This window comes from Gossypium hirsutum, chromosome A02 (assembly GCF_007990345.1).
Source record: "Gossypium hirsutum isolate 1008001.06 chromosome A02, Gossypium_hirsutum_v2.1, whole genome shotgun sequence".
In the NCBI taxonomy this organism is placed as follows: domain Eukaryota; kingdom Viridiplantae; phylum Streptophyta; class Magnoliopsida; order Malvales; family Malvaceae; genus Gossypium; species Gossypium hirsutum.
The window spans coordinates 103,275,598-103,294,616 of NC_053425.1; the positions used below are offsets into that span (position 1 = coordinate 103,275,598).

At 34.3% G+C, this 19,019-nt stretch overlaps 1 non-coding gene across 1 annotated transcript; it reads left to right on the forward strand.

Moving 5' to 3' along the window:
- The first annotated feature begins 3,286 nt into the window (after positions 1-3,286).
- Positions 3,287-3,360, forward strand: TRNAT-AGU (transfer RNA threonine (anticodon AGU)). The gene has a single exon. It is a non-coding gene; the product is annotated as a tRNA-Thr (tRNA).
- Positions 3,361-19,019: the final 15,659 nt, after the last annotated feature.

Sequence of the window (19,019 nt, forward strand, 5' to 3'; positions counted from 1 at the left end):
AATCTTACACGTGAGAAGATTTGAACCCATGCAATGCAACTAGCATTTGCAAAACTTAATTTACCTAGCTACTTTAACAAAAAAATTATTTTAATTTATTTTATATTTTAATATTATTGCACAAAATTTTTCACCCGCATCGTGTGTATCTTTACTTGCTATTAGTTAAATCCCTGATTGAGTTAGAGTCACAAGTCAACTAGATCGGTTGGGAAAATTACTACAATGCCTTTCTATATTTAAATAAGTTATATGATTACGATAATACTTTTGCCTTTTTATATCTATACTATTATTTAAACTAGAGTTGTCTATGGACTATGCCAAAGCTCAGTTCCAAAAATTTTTCATGCCCAAGCCTGTTTCGAGTTGGCCCAACTCTCCCAAAAGCCCATTTTATTGTTCAAAAATTAATAAAATATTACAACTATATATTTTAATTGATATTTTATATATTTTGTAATTAAATATAAATATAAATTTTATTATTATTTAAATTGAATTCAAGTTAGGTCGAGGCACCCAACCTCTGAATAGGTCTAATTTAAAACATTGATTGAGTTGGTGTCACGTGTCTTTTGGACAACAACTTGGTCAGAAAAATTACTACAATGTCTTTTCATATTGCAGATATGTTATTACTACTTTCAAATCATATGTTTTATTTTTTTATATTTGATGTTATTTGTAAATGTACCCTCGTATTTTAAATACGTAGTGTCTACATACATACATGTGTGATAAAATTAGTATAAAATAAATAACTATTTCATACTTGTTGGCAGTGTACAACAGGAGAAGGGGTAGGAAGGAGATATGGAAGAAGTAAGGAGGAGTATGAGGTGGCATTAAGGAGGTCGGTTCACCTAGAGAGGTGGAGATCCAAAATGGACAAGAGGACAGATTGATTCTTGATGGACAAGAGGACAGATTGATTCTTGAAAAAGAAGTAGATTGCTCAAGGGAAGTTCAGGGCTCAAAATGTCAAACCTTTCTTCATTATTGAGAGGGTATTTATAAGAGAAATCCTCTTGTCTTATAGTGCGACATGCTAGGTCGTTACAATGGACAATGATTGTACTAATATAATATATGTTAAGTGTAGACATAGTGGTCCCAAACAGTAAGAGATTATTGTTACTTTCTACTAAATTCTACTCATCGTTAGAGACCTGTTCACACTTAAGTCTAACCTGCTCACACTTAAAGGAGGTACTTGTACTTAAAAAAGGAAGTGCTTGGTATGATAACTTGCTAAACGGGTGAACTTGTCATGAGAACCGGTGACCAAGGCCTCGAAAGACATCCGGATAAAGGGGACTTACTGAGTGTCTAAGGGGGATATTAAATATACTATATATTTATTCGTGATCAAACATTTAATAATATTTATATATGTATGCAAAGTGGTACACTAATGGAGCAAATAAAAGGTATTAAAGCAATAATCTAACCACTCCTATATTTGATAAAACGAATATTTTTTTTATTATCAAAATTGATAAAAATGAATATTAATTAGTTAATAAATATAGTCAAAGACCAAATCAACAAGGAGCAGTCAGTGGTCAGCACATATAAAGATGAAAAAACAAGTGGGTGCGTCACCAATGATCTTTGAAACCCATCCCATGCACGCAACTCGGACTTCATATTTCGTCATTGATTATTGCATGGATCATATATTATACTATTTCACGTATTAATGATAATGTTTTTATATTATGAATATGGAATTTCTTTTGTCATTTTACTATACATTCGACATTCCTATTTAAATATTATACATTCCACACTTGAAATGCCATACATATATAATCATTTTTACTCTACAGATTCGACACTCCCAATGTTGTACACATATAGATATTTCTTTCATTGTACAAATTTAAAAATTCCATTAATAAATAATTTCGTAATATCATATTATAAGTTTAATATCTTATTTTATTTCGTAAATTTAATTAATAATTTGAGCATTTAAAGTATTTATATTAAATATAAAACATATTTAAAGTATTTATATTAAATTTTAAATATATGAATCTATTACCTAAATAGTTTTCAATATAACATATTAATGAAAACACTTAATTTACTTTAAAATTTTAATTAAACAATAATTTATAATTTAAAGAAATGCATCACAATTAAACATGTATAATATAATAAAGTATATGGTTAATTTACACGCTAAACAATGCAATGATTTGCCGGTAGTCCAACTTCCAAAGTAACACAATTTCATATTTAATGTGGTAGGAAGGAATAGCTAGGTTAAGATTCAATTTGGTGGTGTAATTACAAGGTTAGGGCTTTGAAGATCAATGTCTTGATTGCCTGTTTGTACTGCATAAAGAAGTTGGGAGTATTAACTATTTCTTAGAGTGGATTCGGATGGGCGGTGGGGTGTGGTGTGTTTAGTTTATTTCTTTGTCTTACGTTACAATATTGTTATAGTATCCAATCTCACTATTACTGTTATTTTTACATTAACCATAAGTAAACATACCATCCATCCAAACTCACCCTTAAGCATTTTAAGATTCTTTTCACGTTTACAGTATTCTTATGATTTTTCATGTCAATATATAATCTCGGTACAAGTTTGTATTAATTACTAGATACAATATATATGTATATATTAGATCTGTATTTAATACACAATTAGTGTGTATATATATTAATAATTAAAGCATTCTTAAAAATATTTTAAATAAATAAATTTTTTACAATGAATTAAAATATTTAACATGTGATGTCTCATCATTCATAATTAGTATATGAAAGTATATACTTTAACAATGCATGACATTAAAAAAAAACATACATAACTACATATCCGAAATGAGAATGGCAATCGCAATATAGAACTGCCCATGAAAAACTCAGTTTGATTAAGGAGGAAAAAAGGGGTTAAAAAGTTAGATATCAACTAAAGCGATGGTGACACGTTTGACCCAATAGGCAGATAGTTAGAGGAGGGGGGTTGCACCGTCGCAGCAAACTCTTTCAAGTTTTCCACCATGTTTTTTGAAACCCTCCAAAATCATTCTTCTAAATTAACAACTCCCCCCCCCCCCGAAAAAAAAGAAAAAAAAAACACAAAAGTAAACAACACGTCATTGCTATTGGTACACCCTGTCCTTTCTCTTCTTTGTCTTAGCATGTATCATTTTAATTCGAAATTCAATGCTAAATGCGAGTATGTTCGATTTAGGTATAAGGCGGAAAAAAAAGGTTAAATACAAATAAATTAATAAAAAAGAAAGCATAAGGTCAACCAGCTCTTGTAGCTCAGTTGGTTAGAGCACCCGTTTAGTAAGCGGGAGGTCTTGAGTTCGACTCTCAACAAGAGCATAACAATGTTTTGCAAGTAGAACAATTTTTCCAACTTTGACCGTATTGTTTGGTCAAATGCTGCTATTAGTCCTTATACTTTGCATAAGTTATGGATTTAGTATCTATACTTTAATTTAGTCATTTTTAGTCCCCGTACTTTTAGAATTTCAAAATTTTAATCCTAATCAAATGATAACAATTAAATTCATTAAGTTAAATTTTGCTATTTTTAAAATTTAATGTGTCAAACTTATTATCATATGTATAATTTTGTGTCTGTTTGTTCACATATTACTCACAGAAAATTAGTTAATAGATTTAGCACTAAAATTTTAAAATTCAAAAAATATAGATTTAATAAGTATTCAGACTAAAATTGATAATTTTATTATTTATAATAAATCATTAAACCCATATCTTATTATTATGATTAATATAATCAATTAAAACAATCAATAAATAATAAAAAATATTATTATAATATATTATATTTGTATTTTATTAATTTATAATTTAATATAAACATGATTTTAATAATTTAGATTATTAAAGTTGGTAATGAAATTATAAATTAAGTACAAGATAGTAATTATATTGTTTCATAAAATTAATCTTGTTTTTCTAAAATTATTTATATCTTAAATTCAATCTTATTAATATATTATTTTATTTTGTATAATTTTTCTTAAAAATTAAATATAATAATTTAGATTATTTTTAATTAAAAAAAGAGAGAATTTATTTTTTAAAATAAAATCTAACTTAATATTTTCAACCTTTTATGATGCCCACTTATCTTATTAACATTTTTTAATATATATATATATTAATTAAACCAGAGATTATCAAACACATTCAAAAAATTAAATATAAAAATTTCCTATTTTCAATAAAATAAAAAAAAAGTTTCAATGGTCATGAAAATGATAGTGCATAAAATTCTGGAAGACAAGAAAGAAAAAAGTAGCTTTAAAAAGCTTCTAAAATCTAACCTTACTTGGATTATAATATACATGTACACACCCAACCTAAACTATTGAATTATAGATACACCCTTCATCCCAGATATTGTTAACATTAATGGCTGCTCATGGTATACAGACAAGAACTCAGGGTGTTTGGTTTGTCCAAAGTCACTACTTTCTTACTTTATAAGTTAACTATTTTTCTAACCTAAGCTCGTTATAAAGCATTACATCAATGGCTGCCAAGAGTCAAACCCTAAAAAGGAGATTTAAGAACCTTATGTCTTCTATCTCTCAACCCCTTTTTTTTCTTTTCTCCTTCACTTACCTCATTTTTTTGTCTGCAAAATTTTTAGCCTTAAAAGAAACAAAGATTTTTTTTCAGAGAAAGACACAAAGCAGATTAGTTAATATCTTCATCAAGAAGATTTTTTATAGATTGCTTCTTCAACTAGGGTTCCTTGTCGGGTGGACCATCTCCTCACATAGGGTTTTAAATTTTAAAAAAATAAATTAAAGAGTTAACTGATATCACCTAAACAGCTTATTAATTCTTTTATCCTTATAAAAAAACCATACTTGAAGTGTCAGTTAAACAACTGATTTGCTAACTCAGTTAAGTTTCTACCCAATACCATCTAAACTCAAAGACTTTCTTCACTTCCTTTGCCACATTTATGGGTTTGGGGTCTTTATTTTCCATCTCTCATAAATGGAACACAAGTTGGAATCCCTTGTTGGGAGGGTTTTACCTTAATTGCTCTCTTTCCTACTTTAATTTAATCTTAATGTACATCCAAATATAATGATGTTATTGAGTATGAACATATGAAGGTTGACTTAGAAAAAACGTACCACCAAGATTTGAAATAAGCTTCAGTGGACCTAATTCTTGCAATCTGCCATGGAGGTCCGTCCAGCATCTTCCATCAGCACAGCGCATTTTCTCTGAAACTTTCCAGGACATGAACTGATAATAATCAATGATCTCTCTCAATCATGATTTATTGGTCAAAGCCTTTCATCACTGCAGTAAAAGCCTTACTCCACATTGTTAATTCAGTGCTGTTGTATTAAACAATTAAAAGAATAGGAATAGAGTGGTCACCACAATGAGCTAATTTGAATACAGTACACGTGAATTGTAACCACGAGTGTTCATGGCTCACCAACTTCACCCTTTTCAACCATTCATAACCCAACAAATCTAATATAAACCACAAAAAAAAGTTAAATGTGGGGTCTGAAAATCTATGCTAATTTCATCATATCTTACACCATTTCAATGATAATTACTTGTAGAGGGGTTTACTTTCCCTAACACATTCATGCATTGCATCCTATTGGCCTTGTACACAAGTGCACTCACTGTTATTGCCCATATATAAGGATTTTTTATAATGCTTTATAACAATGACTGAATGACACTAGAAATTAGGGTTATTGATTACTTACTCCTTGTTGTCATTGTTGCTATTTGGTATAGTTTTTCTCAACTGTTATGCTCAATGATAGGAGAAATAAAGTAATTGTGAATTGATGAAGTGACCTATATCATAGTTAGCTCAAATATTTATGATAAAGTATGATTTGTAACGCTAGGGATATTAACATATCATTGTTAGCTAGCATCTACCATGTTTTGTTTGTTGGCTCAACTCTCATCTGCAATGACATCAGATTAACAGCTAAGGACCGTGAAAGAAAGTGACACTGAATATTACATATTTTAATATAACACATAAAACATACCAACTTTGTAAGAATAACCTAAATTTGTTGATGATTCAAATGATTCCACTACTTAATCAAGCTCTACTTGGCGTTTAGGGTTTAGGATATGTGCTAGCTATAGTATGGGATGCAGCAAAAGTGAGAAAAGCAAGTTCAGTTAATACACCTTACAGTGCTAGGGTTACCCAATCCATATGTAGAAAGACAAACATCAAAGTTTCATGTCATGTATATGGTATGCAGTGAAATTAACAGCAAAACAAGCTTAGCATAATATAGTAACATTAACACTCGATCAACTAATTTTTACAGAAGTAGCACATATAATATGTACACACATATGTTCTTAAAGTTTTTCTAAGAGAAGAAATAGTACATACTTTGACTGCTATCATAAGCATTAACATAGATAGTTTTAATATAACAAGTTACTCTGAATTGTATACTACATATAAACCTGTATCCAGCATTATAAGTAAAAGATTTATAATCTCAAGTTACAAACTAGATAGTTTTTTAATTAAAGTCTCTTTTCATCAATTGGCTGTTTGTAACTGTAGAGATAGAGTTTGAGTTTTAATAAGTTGGTAGAAAATATAGGGTTTAGCTTGTTGATTAAAAATTTGAAAGAATGTATCAGTATCTTTTACCAGTTCTTTTTCTAAAGGCAAAAATTTCATTGAAATAGCAGATTTACTGGGTGCCAACAATCTTATAGAGAAACCCTAGAAGCATAGGTTCATAGGCAATCAGAAGACAGAACACCATGCTGTATATAGCCAACAATCTTATTTTTTCAAGTTTTAACAAGTTAGTGGAAAACATTAGATTTAGGGATTAGGGTAACATTGCATTAGTCCACATTCAAAGGTTTTGGTGGAAATTGGTTAAAGTTTGCACACAGTAAAGTTTATCTTAATCTTTGTAAAATCTATTAATAACCTAGACTTACATAACTGTAGATATATTCATCCAAAGAATAACTGCAACCATCTTCCTTGACTGAGCTGCACTTATAAACAAGAACCAATCCCAGAACGGCTGTTTAGAAACCATTATGTGGGGAACCAGTTGATTATCAAAAACTAGTATTTCATACTCCACAAGATCCCCATGGCCAGTCATAAAATTTCTGTATGAGGTATATAGGAATATCTATTTCCAATCAAATAAAAAAAATGCAAGAGCATGGAGAATAAAACTTCTTTAAACAAGCTTATGGTGCAATATCCACTCCCGAAGCAATTTTGTTATGGTGTTTTGTGTTACAAGACTTTGTAATGTTGTGAGAGTTCTACTCTCCTGCATTGTTAGTAATACTCCATGATTTGGCCAAAAACAAAAACAAAGATAGGGTAGTGCCCACTACACATTATCTTACAATGAACACATAGGGAGTGTCTTATTTTAGTGCTTTTTCAACAAATTCTGAAGAAGGCCAAGCAAAATGGGCGAAACAAGCTACTTTTTGAAAGACTTCTAGCATATATAAAGAGGCAGTTGCAACTTGCATTACTAGTAGTCTGACCAAAAAATAGTTTTATTTCTTTCTTTCAGTTTACTTTTTCATTGTCCTAGGAATTATAAGTTGCATGGCATTCTCCCTTTCCAAAGCTTTACCTCTTTTTTGCTGGGAAATATAAGTTTTAGAATATCTTGGAGAATGATAGTTGTTTTCCTAGAAAAATGAAAAAGACTGAGTAAACAAAGTGATCCCTTCCTGCTTTTTAAAAAGAAATAATAAAAAAATCTTCCACTGAAAGAAATGATCTTGGATGTAATTTCAAAGCCTTTACTTAGAACAGATGTGGGTTTAAATCATTTCATCCTGGGCCCAAGGTTAATAATATAAATAGAAGAAGCTAGGTATAATTATACTTTTAAACTTAATTATCCCCACTTCACTCCTTCCAAGGAGCTAACAACAAAGGCTCATGACCACACCGAAATTTAATTTATATTGATTAACACTAGCCCAGGTCCTAAATGCCTACCATATACAAAAGTTATTAGATGAGACTGAGATATATAAAGCAATTATTGCAATACAAAAATCCATATAAAGTCAAAGGTCGGTGACAACATGATCTGTTAATTTCATTAATAAAGGGAAAGGTATATACCTTTTGATGCTAGTGATCTTAGAAGCAGAAAGTGTGGACATTATATAGAATATGATCAATATTAAGATGAATACCAAGCACCAAAACAATCAAGAAGTGCCCCCATAGAGAATTTGTACTTTGATATTGTCGACATTTCATCATAAGTATTGCTTGCCTCATGCTAAAACAATATACTTTAGTGCATTCAGTTTATCCTTCACAAGTAGCCTTTGAACTTGGAAAACATAACAAAATGAAAGAAAAGTGGGAAACATACCTCAGAAAAATTGTAGTTGCAAAACCCTCCACAGTACCACCATGAAACTGGGAAAACATTAGAGATCAGACCAGTTGTGAGCTGGAAGAAAATGATACTAATTGCATGAGAAACCTGCAGATGTGGCATATAAATAACTAGTTATGGAATCTGCAAGAGTCAGAGAAGTTAGTTCATGAAATCTGAATAGCTAAGATAAAGTAAAAAAAGAATCTAGTCAAAAGTTGAGATAAACGTTGCATGCAAAAGCAGGTCACATGGTTGGAACAGGAGATCTAAAGAACAGCTTTATCAAATGTCTTGTAAATCATGTCAAAGCTGGGGGGAACAAAAAAGGTGCATGGAGATCACATGGTGGGAGTTGGTAAGGAAGCATATGATTTTTCTATGAGTCAATATTCAAGAGAAGTGTTGCTCTGACTTTTCATTTTTATTTAAGTATTTGTGTTGAACACTAGAAATTTTTTTCAAACATATAAAAAAAAACTAAAAAAACTTAACCCTACCCTTGTCCAACACTCATACCCGAGTTCGAGTATCTTAGTTCATTGGCCTTGCTAAGTTCACCTTCTGTTGGAACGTGAGCTAAGCATCAAGGAACCAGCTCAGCCTGTAAAGACCCACAACATGACCCATATATACAGATAAAAGCTCGAACTTCATAGTTAAAAGCAAAAACATTGGGTCGAATCATGCTTCAGAAAGCTAGCCAAAAGAGCTTTATTCCTTAAAATAAGAGCTGATCACTAACTGGTAAGTGCTAGCTAGTGCCCTGCTGACATTCATATTTTATGAAAGACTTTGAAATAGGTGTCAGATCAAAAAGGAGACTTTTTAGAGTTTGTGTTGCGGAAAGGATCGATTCGAGAACTCCGATATGACTACAAGTAAATTGACCGAAACGAAAAATAAAGTGAACACAAGGATTTACGTGGTTCGGCTTTAATGCCTACGTCCACGGGCAGAGGCGAAAAGAAATTTCACTATAACAAGATGAAGATTACAAGTGTTTTACACTCAAGACACAACCCGAGAACCTCACAACTCTCAACCCCTATAGAAAACCCGAAAGCTAAAATCCTAGCTTTCAAAGAACAAGCTTTGCTCTCTCTTGGTTTGGGATGATAAATATGGCTAATGAACCTCTCTATTTATAAGAGAGTTCAAGGACATAATTGTCCAAAAACTTTGGCAAAAGATTTGTGGTTGAAAATGGACACCAACAACCATCCACTAATCCACTACCACCAACAACCCACTACCAACAACAACAATCCACTACCAATTTTAAGCCATTTCTTAACAAATCTCCACCTTGGCTTGAAATTTACCAAGCTGAACATCATAGTGAATTCCTCGAACTGGATCACCTCTTCCAAACGCCTCTCTGGCGCTAATCAATCCCGAATACCTATCAAGTCCAAGCAATGCTTGAACTTATATGCAGGGATCACCTTAGTTAACATATCTGCAGGATTCTTCTCGGTAGCAACCTTGCTGATAACAATGTCACCTTGCGTAACATGTTCCCGAACAAAATGATATCTGACATCAATGTGTTTGGTCCGTTCATGAAACATCTGATTTTTAGTCAGATGTATGGCACTCTGGCTATCGCAAAATACAACAGTGAAATCCTGTTGTAAACCCAAACTGCTTACTAGACCTTTCATCCACAATGCTTCTTTCACTGCTTCTGCTAACGCCATATATTCCGCCTCAGTCGTAGATAAGGCTACGGTAGACTGTAACACAGCTTTCCAACTAATGGCTCCTCCAGAATAAGTGAAAACATAACCCGTCAGAGATCTTCTTTTGTCCAGATCTCCAGCATAATCAGAGTCCACATAGCCCGTGACACTGCTAGTGCAGTCACTCTGATCATATACCAAGCATAAATCTGCAGAACCTCTCAAGTACCTGAGAATCCATTTCACGGCCTGCCAGTGTTCCTTGCCAGGACAACTCATGTATCTGCTGACCACACTAACTGCATGTGAAATGTCTGGACGAGTGCAAACCATTGCATACATCACGCTTCCAACTGCACTCGAGTATGGAATGTGAGACATTTGCTGCTTTTCTTCATCAGATTGTGGTGACAACTCTGCAGAGAGTTTGAAATGTGGTGCCAACGGAGTACTCACAGTTTTCGCTTTATCCATGCCGAAGCGTTGAAGAACCTTTTCAATGTAGTTCTTCTGCGACACACGAAGCTTGCCCGCCTTGCGATCTCTGTGAATATCCATGCCCAAAATTTTCTTGGCAGCACCCAGATCCTTCATCTCGAACTCACCACTCAACTGCGACTTTAACTTGTTGATTTCCGACATGTTTTTGGAAGCAATTAACATGTCATCAACATACAGCAACAAATAAATGTGCGAACCATCTGAGAGCTTCCGATGATAGACACAAGCATCATAGTCACATCTTGTGTAACCATGCTGAATCATGAAGCTATCAAACCGCTTGTACCACTGCCTTGGGGATTGTTTCAATCCATATAAAGACTTCTTTAATAGACAGACATGGTCTTCTTTACCAGGAACTGTAAAACCCTCTGGTTGACGCATGTAGATTGTTTCCTCGAGCTCACCATGCAAGAACGCCGTTTTTACGTCAAGCTGCTCAAGTTCTAGATCAGACTTGGCCACCATGGCAAGTAATACACGAATGGAAGAATGCTTTACGACTGGGGAGAAAACTTCATTGTAGTCAATCCCCTCTTTCTGAGTGAAGCCTTTAGCAACCAATCGTGCCTTGAATCTAGTTGCTTCAACCCCTAGGATGCCTTCCTTTTTCTTGAAGACCCATTTGCAACCAACTATCTTCTGGTTACTTGGCGGCTTAACCAACTCCCAAGTATGGTTCTTGTGAAGAGATTCTATCTCCTCACTCATAGCAATTGCCCACTGTGCCGACTCATCACACGTGACAGCCTCATTATAACTGGAAGGTTCTATACCAATGGACTCCGCCACACTGAGCGCGAAAGACACCAGATTAGCGTAACGCGGATTTGGTTTGATTTGTCTCTTCGTTCTTCCAGTGGCAATGCTATATGGTTTTTCTTGAGGTGACTCATCTTCATCGGAATCTTGCACCTCAACTTGATCATCCTGGACTGAAGTACCTTCCGTAGGAATTGGAGCGTCCACCTGACACTCCACCTGCTTCTCAACACCGTGATCTCCCATTCTATCTGACTCCTCCTTTTCCCGGGAATTTGTGGTGGATCGAAGCATGGATGACTCATCAAAAGTCACATCTCTGCTGATGATGAACTTGGACGAAACCGGATCAGGACACCACAACCTGTATCCTTTCACCCCTTGGCCGTATCCAAGAAATATGCATTTCTTCGCCCTCGGTTTGAGTTTTCCCTCATTTACATGAGCATACGCAGGGCAGCCAAACACTCTTAAACCAGAGTAATCAGCAGGAGAACCAGACCATACTTCCTCAGGAGTCTTCAGCTCAATAGCTGTTGACGGAGATCTGTTAACCAAATAACAAGCAGTATTAACAGCTTCAGCCCAAAATTCTTCACCGAGCCCAGCATTTGATCGCATGCAACGAGCTCGCTCCAAGAGAGTTCTATTCATGCGTTCTGCAACTCCATTTTGTTGTGGTGTTCGACGAACAGTGCGGTGTCTCACTATTCCTTCATTTTTGCAGAACTCATTGAATTCACCTGAGCAAAACTCCAAGCCATTATCCGTCCGGAATCGCTTGATCTTCTTTCCTGTTTGATTTTCGATCAAAGCTTTAAATTGCTTGAAGTTGATGAGAACCTCATACTTGCTCTTCAGAAAATACACCCAAACCTTTCTCGAGTAATCATCGATAAAGGTAAGCAGATATCTGTAACCACCTTTAGAAATTGTCGGAGAAGGCCCCCAAAGGTCAGAATGGAAGTAATCCACTGTGCCTTTTGTCTTGTGAATCCCAGTGCTGAACTTTACCCGAGTCTGCTTACCGAAGACGCAGTGCTCACAGAAATTCAACTTTCCTGTACACTGCCCAGACAATAATCCTCGTTTGCTTAGCACCGATAAGCCTCTCTCGCTCATATGCCCGAGCCGCATATGCCATAACTTCGTGGTGTCAGAATCTAGATCATCTGATGATGACACTCCCGCAACACCTGTAACCGAGGAACCATCGAGGAAGTAAAGGCCCCGCTCCAAATTACCACGTATCACAGTCAAAGCACCCGAGAATACCTTGAGAACTCCACCTTCAGCAGAGTACCGAAAGCCTTTCTTGTCCAACGTACTCAAAGAGATCAAATTTTTCTTCATTTCTGGAATGTGCCGAACATCAGTTAGAGTTCTAACAATACCGTCAAACATCTTTATACGAACTGTGCCAATCCCCATGACTTGACATGCGTGGTCATTTCCCATTAGTACTGAACCAGAATGCTTCTCGTATGTTGAGAATGCATCTTTCGAAGTACTTATATGAAATGTAGCTCCCGTATCAAGAATCCATCTCCCACCAGCGTAAGAGTCGGATACTGCAAGAACGATCTCGGCATCACTTGAAGAATCTGCATCAGCTACATTCGCACGATCATTTTGTTGCTCCTGTGATTCTGATTTCTCCTTCCTTTTCGGACAATCTACCTTCATGTGCCCGTACTTCTTACAGTAGTAGCACTGTATTCTCTTCTTGGACTGCGATCTAGGATGGCTTTTACTTGAACTTCCACCCTTTGCCTTGGATCTTCCTCGAGCAACCAAGCCTTCGCCTTCATTGTTTTCGACCACCTTACCAGTGATTTTCTTCCTCAACTCACTGGAACTTAAGGCATTTTTCACCTCCTCTAGAGTCAGGTCATCACGACCGTACATCATTGTATCAACAAAATTCTCATACGAGGGAGGCAAAGAACACAAAACAATTATTGCTTGGTCCTCATCATCGATTTTGTTATCGATATTATTCAAATCCATGATAATGGAATTGAATTTATCCAGGTGCTGGGAAACAGGTGTACCTTCCTCCATCTTCAGGGCATAGAGTCTTTGCTTGAGGTAGAGCCGGTTCGTCAATGACTTCGTCATGTACTTGCTCTCTAACCGGAGCCACAAACCGGACGCGGTTTTCTCATCCGCTACTTCTCGTAGCACTTCATCTCCTAGACATAGCAGAATAGCACTATGTGCTCTTTCTAGCATGTCATCCTTTTGCTCTTCCGAAAGCGTGCTTGGTAATTTATCTTTACCAGACAATGCTTTTAGCAATCCTTGTTGAACCAGCACTGCCCGCATCTTGATGCGCCATAAACTGAAACTATTTTTCCCGGTAAATTTCTCGACATCATACTTAGTCGATGAAACACTTGTAGCCATAATTTGGAACCTTTGAATGAATGATAATATTTTCTTCCTGATGTGAAAGATCAGACAAAGCTGCAGTCACAGGGCAATTCAGAAAATATTATCACTCCTTCAACTACGCTCTGATACCAATTTGTTGCGGAAAGGATCGATTCGAGAACTCCGATATGACTACAAGTAAATTGACCGAAACGAAAAATAAAGTGAACACAAGGATTTACGTGGTTCGGCTTTAATGCCTACGTCCACGGGCAGAGGCGAAAAGAAATTTCACTATAACAAGATGAAGATTACAAGTGTTTTACACTCAAGACACAACCCGAGAACCTCACAACTCTCAACCCCTATAGAAAACCCGAAAGCTAAAATCCTAGCTTTCAAAGAACAAGCTTTGCTCTCTCTTGGTTTGGGATGATAAATATGGCTAATGAACCTCTCTATTTATAAGAGAGTTCAAGGACATAATTGTCCAAAAACTTTGGCAAAAGATTTGTGGTTGAAAATGGACACCAACAACCATCCACTAATCCACTACCACCAACAACCCACTACCAACAACAACAATCCACTACCAATTTTAAGCCATTTCTTAACAGTTTGGAATTCTAATTGCATATAATAAGTGTCAGTTGCCAACCCATCTTGGCAATGATCAAAGAAAACATCACTGTAACATTTGACAAATACTGGGTTTTCTCACACCTAAAATCTGCATATATTAGGTATCAATGACTTGATCATACCTTGAAAAAATATTTCTTTTATTTAGGCTTTCAGAAATCCATATTCAGACTGTATTATTTAAGAAGAGGGAATTCAATTACCTGGATTTCCAAACATCATATTCCTTAATTTCAACTGACTGCAATTAAAATGGTGAGGCGCCCTTCATCTTTAATAAAGTGAACCGACCAAAAAGTCAAGTGTGATTAATCTTTGGCTTAATTCATAATTTAGCCTTAAAAGTATACCTGTTTTCCACATTGATACTTAATTTTCTTTTTATCCCAATTTAGTTTCTGAAGAGAAAAAATGTTTAAGTTGTTTTGACTAATCACAAAATGTCGTGTGGCGTTTTTTTTATAAAAAATATAATTTTCCTTTTATCAAAATATAAATCTTAAAAAATTATTAAAAATAAAATTAAATATATAAAAATTCAGAAAAATGCAATTTTATATAAAAAAATCTAAAATACCTTTAGAAAACTCTAAAATAAATATGAAATACATAAATATATATTAAAATAAAAAATTGATTTTTTTCCTTTTTTGAATTAGAAATATATTTACTAAATTAAATTAATTAAAATAAAAATTCAATTCAATTCTTTTTCCCCACGTTATTTTTCTCTCTCACTCCACTTTCATCTTTTTCCCCAATCTTCCTTCTTCTTTATCATCTTTTTACAAAAAAAATAAAAAAACATTGTTAAAATCTTCTCTATCACCACATAACCATATCCATATCACAGCTATCATCATAATACACCCAAAAATAAAAAAGTAAAGACATGAAAGGTCACAAATTTAATTTTCTGCCTAAGCAACTTGGATTATATTGATGATAGAGAAGTTTATGAAGGGGAAGAACATAAAAAAAAATTACAAACAATCAATGGTGAAAGTTACTCAAATCTTGAGTTGAAGCTTTGAAAATTAGTTTGTAAATCTAATTTTTTTAAGAAAAATGAACATTGGAAATGAATAGAGAATGATGAAAATAAGAGAATGGTGAAATTTGAACTTAAATAAGTGTGAAAATTAAATTGATACTATATAAATTTACATTATATATTTCTAATTTTTTATATTTTTATTTTTTATTTTTGAAAATTTTTATAAAAGAAGTTTTATATATTTTTATTTAAAATGCTAGGTATTTTTTTAAAACTTTAAGTATCAAATCGGATAAAATTATTTTAAGTACTAAAGTGGAAAAATAAGTATACTTAAAGAGTAAAATTATGAATTAAGCCTTAATCGCATGAAATCACATGGTGCCTGTAGAAGAGAATAGTGATCCAGGGGACAGCAAAAAAAGTGCCCAAATCTTTAGAATGGATCTCAATAGAACAAGAGACAAATAGTTGGTAGGCAAAATGCCAATGTCCCAGTCTAAAAATTTAAGTTCCATTTCCATAAAGCGACCTTAAACTAAACACATGCGACAAAAAGGTTCATTACCTGCATCAATCTATGGACAATGGCGGCACTGGAAGCAAAGATAGGATCCAACATTTCAAACTCAATTTCTTAATAGACATCTTTTCCTGTTAAAAAGAACTTCCTCTATGAAACATATAAAGATGAAATGGAGTCAATTTTTAGCAACTGGCATGAACCTTTATATAATAAAAAGTAATTAAGAAACAAGAAGTTGTGCACAATTTAATACTGGGAATAAGCTAATCGCACCATTTTTAATGTTCAAACCCCAAGACTTGGACTTTCGTGAGAGCTACGATCCTTAAATGATGGGTAAATGCTGAAGCTCCGAAAAGTTAAAAACACTAGTCTTTTTGGAAGGCACTGTATACATAGACCTGGACAATGACTCAACAACAAAATCATGCACAAAGATGGTGTAAAATAGAAAGTGCAACATGTTAAAGAGCAGATGCATCTTCAGCTGCCTCTTGATCTTGCAAATTGCTCAAAGAAAGGGGTGGTTTTACAACAATGCTTTTCAAGCTTTCTTGACAGTCACTTGTTGATGCCCTCCTCAATCTCCCTTTCCCGTTTAAGAGAAAGTATGCAAGCGATCTTTCAAGAACACTTTCTTCTTTGCGGGAAAAAAGAACGCGAATGATCCCAATAACATGTGAAAGGAGCTGAGACATTAGCTAGAGATTAGACAATACAATCATAGGGTAAAAAAGTTAGACATGAAATTTTTGGACCAAAAGCAGAACAAAAATAAGAAAGTTTCCAGGTGTGGCTTTTGCATCATCAATCACCACTTCTTGTCTCTTTCTTTTGCAACGTAACCATAGAACTTGTATCACAGTATGTAAAATACCTTAATTGGGTTCAGCACATTTGTTGTAACCATGAAGAATTATACAGACCAGTCATCGAATAATACACACAAATTGATCAGAATCAACCCCTTTTAAATACCATTTGGACGGGCATGCTACAAGCACTTTTAACAGTTGAAGGAATCCTATAACAACCCCCCCTGTCCCCTGCAACCACAATAAAAGAGAAAAGAAGAAGAAAATAAAGAAAAAAACATGCAAACATGATAAACTACATTTAACGCAACGCCTCTGTCCACCCTCTAGCAACTGTCAATAAGTGAAACTAGAACAAACCTAAACGGCTAATGATGCTTGTTTATCATCATAATTTTATTTTAGGTAACATGAAGGCAAGGCAAACATTTCAGGTAATTGTCATATGTTAGGAACACAAATTTTAAGGAGTTTAATTGTTACCAGCTTTCTAGTTTACAGCTCAGTAATTCCTAGAGTGAATTGTTTAGCCGTGGTATGGGCCACAATTTGAACTGCATAACATTGTAGAACACAGAGGATTCAGCATAAGCACTTTACCGCTTAGGTACCCAGGAGTACCATTGGTGACTAGAATACTTTGTAAAAGTTTCAAAGAGAGCTTTTAATAAAACTGTGCTATTATTATTAACTAAAGAACTGAACTTAAATAGAGAAAACAGTCTTAATTCTAATTAGAAAAATAGTTCCCTTATTCTAATAAACTACTAAAACATAAGGGAAAATAGTTCCCTTGTTCTAATAAACTACTAAAAGATAAAATAAAAATATTCTTAGAATATGAATAAAATTTATCTACCTAAATAAGATTTATCTACCTAAATAAATTTAAAATCAAAGCTTACAAGAAAATCAAAGCTTGCGTTAGAGAGTCTTTGGTGAGTATGTCAGCAATCTGTTGTTTTGAAGAAACAAACGGCATGCACACTTGGCCTTCTTCAATCTTCTCCTTGATAAAGTGTCTATTAATCTCAACATGTTTAGTTCTGTCATGTTGGACTGGGTTGTGAGCAATACTAATGGCAGCTTTGCTATCATAGTACAACTTCAATGGTGAAGTTATTGGTTTCCTCAGCTCTTCCATAATTCTTTTTAACCACATCATTTCACAAATGCCTTGAGCCATTGATCTAAACTCAGCCTCTGCACTACTTCTTGCTACAACACTTTGTTTTTTGCTTCACCAAGTCACAAGGTTTCCCCAAACAAATGTACAGTATCCTGATGTAGATCTTCTATCTGTTATTGAGCCTGCTCAATCTGCATCTGTATAAGCTTTAATTCCTCTTTGTTCCGATTTCTTGAAGAATAAGCCCTTTCCAAGTGAACTCTTTAAGTTTTTTAGAATTCGAAACACTGCTTCTTCATGTTCTTTCATTAGAGAGTGCATAAATTGACTCACTAAGCTCACTGCAAAAGTTATGTCTGGCTTTGTACGTGATAAGTAAATTAACTTACCAACTAATCTTTGGTACTGCCCTTTGTCAACTAATCGACCTTCTTTATTTCCGATTTTTACATTTGGATCAATTGGTGTGTCAACTGGGCGGCAACCATTCATCCCAGCCTCTTTTAAAAGATCAATCACATATTTTCTCTGAGAGACCACAAAACCCTTCTTTGATCGAGCAACTTCCATTCCAAGAAAGTATTTCAAAGGACCCAAGTCTTTGATCTCAAACTTCAATGCTAGATGCTCCTTGAGACGCCTTATTTCATCCAAATCATCTCTTGTAAGAATGATATCATCGACATAAACTATAATAACTGCTATTCTATCTTTTTGTGAATGTCGATAGAACATTGTGTGATTAGCTTGCCCTTGTGATTAACCTTGCTTTTTAACACTTGAGTGAACTGTTCAAACCAAGCTCGAGGAGACTGCTTTAGACCATACAAAGATTTCTTGAGTTTACATACTCGAGTTCTAAATTTTTCTTCAAAACCTGGAGGAGGATCCATGTAAGCTTCTTCTTCAAGTTTCCCATTTAGGAAGGCATTCTTCACATCTAGCTGCTGTAAAGACCAATCAAGATTAACAGCAATTGATAAAAAAACTCTAACGGAATTTAATTTGGCTACTGGAGCAAATGTTTCAAGATAATCTATCCCATATGTTTGAGTGTACCCTTTAGCCACCAATCGGCTTTGTATCTATCTAAAGATCCATCTGATTTGAATTTGGTTGTGAACACCCATTTACAGCCTACTGTTTTTTTTCCTACA